At 45.3% G+C, this 6,958-nt stretch overlaps 1 non-coding gene across 1 annotated transcript; it reads left to right on the plus strand.

Moving 5' to 3' along the window:
* Window positions 1–204: 204 nt before the first annotated feature.
* LOC113836118 lies at window positions 205–321 on the plus strand. Its single transcript, XR_003486121.1, has one exon. It is a non-coding gene; the product is annotated as a U5 spliceosomal RNA (small nuclear RNA).
* Window positions 322–6,958: the final 6,637 nt, after the last annotated feature.

The following is a 6,958-nucleotide window of genomic DNA, read 5'->3' on the forward strand; positions in this document are numbered from 1 at the left end:
CCCACAATGCACTGCACTGGGGTAGTTACAGCATTTAGCAATGTACTTTTTTATTATTATTCTTACTATTCCTTAATTTGGTAGATATTTCATAATTTTTATCTTAGTTGAATGAAGCAGTCGCCGCCTTTAAGGGAGAGTAGTTACCATCAGTGAACTAAGAGGTACAGTCGGCCGAGTACTGTACACTCGCAAGGACAAAGCATACTCTGGTTTCTCTTCAGATCGTATAAATCTTTCGCCTTTTACTAAAGATTTCCGTGGAGAGGAACAATTCTGAGTCTTAGACTAATTTTTTGAGGTCCTGCTCCTGGCGGGACTAACAATGATGTCCAAAAAATAGAATGTTGTTTTCCTTAAATATGCTTATTTAAGGGAACAAAGTTAAGTGAGTCTTTGTGTTTGATACCCTGAGAAGCCATCAGGAATAGGGGGACTTTTGCTAAAAGTCTTTTTTTCAGTATTGTGTATAATGGGGTCCAAAACTAGCACTACAGGTGTTTCAGGCTGGGGTATAAGCTGAAGTTTCCACTTAGAAACAATGTCTACTTTAAGATTCCAGTTACTAGGGACTCTTGTATGTAATTTACCACTTTTCTGGTATGAGACAGGAAAAAAACCACAAAAAGATTTTAGAATATAGGGATTTAGAAAACCACTAGCCCACGCGAACCTAAAATATAACCAAACAGTTGTAACTCAGCCTTCTGCTGTGCTGTGACCAGCCTGCCTGGGGTTCCCACCAACGTGTTTGGAAAGCGTTTTGATTTATGGCTGTGTTTTTGGTTCTGAGCTATAAAAGTTTCATGAGCTATAAAAACCCCATGAAACTACTTCCTGTTAGAACATGTTATTCAAGGCAACCCGAATCTATGTTTCTAGATTATGGTGCTTTGTATTTGGCTCAACGAAAACGTTTGAGGGGAAAGCTGTATTGTGCATCGACACTAGATCAGACGCAGTTTTACCCAGAGAAGCCGAAGCAGGTGCACAGGTGGGCAAAGTCACGGAAAGGAAACCAGACGCCAGAGCCTGGCTGGGCTAGTGAGCAGGTAAGAACGGAAGCCACCTGTCGTAATAGGGATGGGCTCGTTAAATAGTGCTGCCCAGACAAACTCAAAACCCCAGTGACTTAATACAGCAGTGCTTTAGTGCCTGCTAGTTCAAAGTCACTGCAGGTTTGCCTGATTCTGCAGGGCAACTGTCTCCCAAGGAGACAGCTTGGCAATTTCACCCTGAGGTCTCCGGGGCTGCAGAAGGGGTAGATGGAAATTTCTGTCTTGATATGACTTCCCTTACTAGGAGCTTCTACTCTGTTCTACAGGACTATAGGCCTTACGGATCTGCAAAATCCCGCAGACCACTCAATCCCTTCCATCTGGAAATGAAGTATGTCCGTTTTGCTCATAGTCTGTTATTCAAAACTAGTCAAATGTCAAGTTGCAGCTCACCCTGCCCCCACTACTCTTGCAATTAGGTTTTACCCCTTGTGGGAGTAGAATCCAAAAATGTCACCCACAATCTCTCCCCTCCTTCTATGTATGCAAGCACTTCTCTCATCAAGCAGTGGGTGTAGCTAGGTGTGATGTCCCTCACCTTTAATCCCAGCACTTTGGAGGCAAAGGCAGGGAAATCTCTAGTTCGAAGCCACCCTGGTCTATATACTGAGTCCAAACAACCAAAGCTACATAGTTAGCTGTGTCTCAAAAACAAACAAAAACTGAGGTTCTAATCCAGGTGGCTCACAGCCACCTGTAAATCCAATTCAGGTGATCCAATGCCCTTGTCTGACTTCCAAGGGCTCCTGAACACATATGATACACATACTTTCATGTAACATAAATACATGGGTATTTTTTGAAGATGTATTAAATTGAAACGAGAAGCCATTGCTGTGAACTGAGTTCTTTGTGGGACCCAAACGAGATCACACCAAACCAAATAGATTAATCTAAAAAGTTAAGGAAGCAGTTAGAGCCCAAACACAGCCAAGAGAGCCTACAAACAAGAGATTCCAGTCTCCCGAGTCACCACTGGAAGGAAGTACCTTCTGCTTTAATCCTTAGAGAAAAAGGCTGTACCCTCCTGTTACCAGGCGAATCTCCCCACCCCACAGTGTTCTGTTTCCTTGTCCCTCTCTCAAAACCCAGATTTGCCCTTGTCCAACAGGAGCTGACATTCTGCTCTGCAGAAGGAAGACCCCACCATTCCGGAGTTCCTAACAAAAAACAATTAGAGGCTTGTCTGTCCCTCCCCGGATGGGTAGAGGATCGAGCAATTAGTTATAGATGCAATTGGCCCTGGATAGCCCAGAGCCGTGCTCCTACTAAGTGCACATGCTTCTACCACTGAGCCACACTCCCAGCCTTGGAAACTGCTGAGAACAGAGTAGAAGCTCCTAGTAAGGGAAGTCATATCAAGACAGAAATTTCCATTTACAAGAGTGTCTCCCTTCCCCACGGGAGGTCTCACCCTCACTGGGGAGCAGAAGGGAGATGGGATGAGGGTTGGTGAGGGGCATGGGATGATGAGAGGGAGAGGGAACTGGGATCGATATGTAAAATAAGATTGTTTCTAATTCAAATTAAAAAAAAAAAAAAAAGTGTCTCCTCTCTGCACCAGGAAGGGCAGGGTAACTAAACTTTCATCACCGAAGTGCTGACTTAAAACTGCAAAACCAACTTTACTGTTACTCACCTGCTTTTCCTGGCTCTCTCAAAGACGGTATTTTAAAAACCTGAACTCTACGCCTCCTGTGTGAAACTTACTCATTTTTTCTGGCTGTTTGCCATGTATACATCAATCGAAAACTACAGCTCCCTCTCCACCCATGGTTTTTGTCTTTTAAGGCTTTGGTTACCTCTGTTCAACTGCAATCCAAAAATATGAAATGGAAAACTTCTAGACACCTAAAAGGAGTTATGTTTCAAATCTCATGCAGGTCCCAGTAGCATAAAGAGCCTCACACCGCCCTGCTGGTCTGCTCCAAGACCTGAAGCATTAAGACTGTCAGGGCATCTGTGGTGTTGACATGAAGAAACAACAGTGTATAGACATATATAGAATTCAATATTGCTGCTACCCAAAGCACATACATCTGCTCACCCAGAAAGCCAGTACTCAGGAGGCAGGAGCTACCCGGTAGGAAATCAAGTTTATTCAAGGACTGACACTGAGAGAAAACGGAGGAGGCTGGCACCCAGCCCCCAAAAGAGACCATCTCAGGAAAGCCAAGTATAGGAAAGGCATTCTTACTAGGGAAGGAAAGGAGGTATGCTGGGCGTGGGCAGAAGACCCTATGCTAAGGAGTATCTTCGGCCAGGTGGTGGTGGCCACACACGCCTTTAATCCCAGCACTCAGAAGCAGAGGCAAATGGATGTCTATGAGTTTAAGACCAACCTGGTCTACAGAGCGCATTCCAGGACAGCCAGGACTACACAGAGAAACCCTGTCTGGAAGAACAAAAACAAACAAAGTAGTATCATTAGCCATCCCTGGTATCCGTTTTTATTTTATTTTCTTCCGGGTTTTTTTTTTCCTTCTATATGGAACATCATAATTAACCTCAACTTCCTAGAACTTTTTCCTGTCCTATAATTCCTTTTTTTTCTTTAGATTTATTTATGTGTGTGGATGTTTTACCTGCATGCTATATGTGCTCCATGGAGGCCAGAAGAGGAAGTCAGATCCCCTGGAGTTACAGAGGTTGTGAGCTGCTGTGTGGGTGCTGGGAATCAAACCCTGGTCCTTTGGAAGAGCAGCCAGTGTTCATAACAACTGAGGCCTGTCTCCACCCCTCTGAATCAACGTATTCTCCTGAGCTTCTTCAATGTCCATGTGGGGGCATCTACAGCCTTGGCCTCATTACACAGCTGCTGGAGGCACACAGAGACCTCAGGGTCGGGGATTGAATTAAGCCTCAGTCCTCGAGAAGCTTGTATTCTTCCAACAATGCTTCAGGATTATGTGGAGCTCCACTATTTCAGAGACTTTTGAGACCAACACTGATCCCAGAGCAGGGTTACCCACATAGCCTTGTATATAATGTCTCCAGAGAGTTTGTTGTTCATGGGCACTCGAGCTTTAATGACCAGAAAAGAACTGTTTTGTGGGGGGTGTGGGGGGGTGGGGGGGAGTTTGAGACAGGGTTTCTCTGTGGCTTTGGAGCCAGTCCTGGAACTCACTCTATAGACCAGGCTGGCCTCAGACTCACAGAGATTCGCCTGCCTCTGCCTCCGCCTCCGGAGTGCTGGGATTAAAAGTGTGTGCCACCACTGCCCGGCTAAGAACTGCTTGTTTGGGGGTTTTGGTTTGGTTTGGTTTGGTTTGGTTTGGTTTTTGGTTTTTTGTTTTGGTTTTTCGAGACATGGTTTCTCTGTATTGTTTTAGAGCGTGTAAGAACTGCTTTTTAAACAGGAAAGTTTATCTGTGCAGTCCAGACTAGCCCCAGAACCCAGTCTAGCCTCCAACTCATCTTTGTGCTCCAGCTTTGGAGTGTTGGGGTTATCAGCAGGCACCGCCTACTGGGCCTTTGTTCTCTTACTTAATAAGTGTATACCCCAAAATCATAAATTGTTTCATGTTTCCACACGTTCACCATAATTATTATTCAACAACAGGATAAAAGTCCATCGGTCTCCGAGCTCTAGTTCAACAATCACCTTATTGTGAAGAACTTGGTGTCTGTCCAGCTTGGTACATTTACCAATCACGCGACAATGAATGTCTTTCACCTGTGTGTGTGTGTGTGTATGCTCTTTTCTCTGTTTAATTGTTTCCCAAGGGCTTATCCCCATGAGAGCCATCACTGGATTTCAGGGTGTGAACAATTTTATGGCCACTGAAGCACCATGCTCTAATGGGTCCCAGGAAGGTTGTGACTACCAGGCCACTCATCGACAGAGTGCCCAAAAGCTTAGCACTTTCCCAGTGAAGATGTACTACTGGCTAGGTTTTTGTTTGGGTTGGGGTAAGTGGGGTTAGTAGTGTTGTTTTGCTGAACATTAACACAGGGAAAAATGGATCCTCAATTTAAATGCTACTCGCAATTGCCTGCTTTCTTTCTGCATTTCCTAAAGATAAGCAGGGACACTGGTACCCCTAGAATAGGTGATTCCAAAAGATGAACTGCCACACAGGCTTCAGCTGCTTCAGACCAACCTTATCTAGTAAGAATTTTTTTGTGTGTGTTTTGTTTTGTTTTTTTGAGACAGGGTTTCTCTGTATTGCTTTGGAGGTTGTTCTGGAACTCTCAATGTAGACCAGGCTGGCCTCGAACTCACAGAGATCTGCCTGCTTCTGTCCCCGGAGTGCTGGGATTAAAGACATATGCCACTAACGCTTGGCCTAGTAAGAAATTAAAGGGCAGATTTTAGCAGGAAAAAAAAAATCTGGATACCATGGTCCATATTTGTAATCCAAGTACTCAGGAGGTGGAGCCAGGAGAATCAGGAGTTCAAGGCCAGCTAATTAATATTGAGCTTGAGGCCAGCTTGGGGCATAAGAAACCCTGTTTCAAAAATAAAGTATAAACAAATAAATTATTTTAATAAAATTTTTATTTATTTTATTGAAAAATAATTTGTATTGTTTTGTTTCCAGACAGGCTTTCTCCATGTAACTCTGGCTGTCCTGTAACTCACTCTGTAGACCAGGCTGGACTCGAATTTACAAAGATCCACCTGCCTCTGCCTCCCAAGTGCTAGGATTAAAGGTGTATGCCACAATCGCCTGGCATAATTTTAAAACAACCATTCAGTTATAAAGAATAGTATGGACACACAGACACACATAAGCAGGTAATTAAAATGAATTAAATATTTAAATTTTTATTTATTATTATTTTATGTATTGGAGTGTTTTTGCCTGCAAGTATGTAGACTGTGTACGTGAGATGCCTGCAGAGCCCAGAAGAGGGCGGCAGATCCCCGGGAACTGCAGTAAGAGATGGAGCCACCGTGTGGGCGCTGGACACAAGCGCTTAAACCACTGAGCCCTCTCTACAGCCTTCAAACCAAGTGGTTTAAATAGCAGATATGTAGAGGCTGGTGGGGTGGCTCGGTGGGTAAGGCTCAGAAGCTTGACTACCCCAGTTCAATCCCCAGAGCCCACGTAAAGGTAGGCGAGAACCCACTTCACAAAGTTGTCCTCTGATGTCTGTTTGAACAGTTGTGCGCGCACGCAAACATAACACACACACACAAACACACACACACATTTTAAAAGATAGTTCAAGGGTAACCTCTGTAACAGATCAAGTTCAAGGTCTGACCCACTTGAACAAAAAACAAGCCCAGCACTCTGGAGCCTGAGATCTCTGTGAGTTCAAAGCTAGCCTGTCCTACAGAGCAAGTCCAGGCATCCAGAGCTGCATAGAGGATCGTGTATCAAACAAACAAACAAGGAGGGGGAGCACAAAATCTCAAGAAATGAAATTCCTCTTTACAGCAGCTTCCTAAAGTACGTTCCCTAATCTCAGCACCATTTTTAAAAAACTGCCTCCGCAGGTACGCGTGATTGCGCATGCGTGTCCCATCGCAGGACAACCTTGTGGAGCCAGCTCTCTCCAACCTACCAGCTTGTGGGTTCTGAGGATGAAACTCGATGGCCAGGACCCCCTGAGCCATCCCGCAGGCCCCAGGTAATGCTTTGCATGACCCCCTTCCTGTTTCTCCCCTGATCCACAGACAATTAGCCAGCACCCCGCCTAGCCGGCAGGGCTGCCTCCACCCTCCCATGCCCCACCCCGCCCAGCAACACACTCTCCAGGTCCCTGCCTTGCCTGGATTGAGTAAACTTCCCTGTGAGAAGGGCCTTTCCGGTTCAGGTCTTTCTCCAGTTCTGCACCTCAGAACCGGTCTGGCGGGGTCTGCAACCAGGCGGTGCAATGAAGTCGTCAGAAATGCTGCTGGGGCTGGCAAAGACTGGGTGCGCTGGGTGACTGGAAGAATAACAGTT

This window comes from Cricetulus griseus, chromosome 5 (assembly GCF_003668045.3).
Source record: "Cricetulus griseus strain 17A/GY chromosome 5, alternate assembly CriGri-PICRH-1.0, whole genome shotgun sequence".
In the NCBI taxonomy this organism is placed as follows: Eukaryota; Metazoa; Chordata; class Mammalia; order Rodentia; family Cricetidae; genus Cricetulus; species Cricetulus griseus.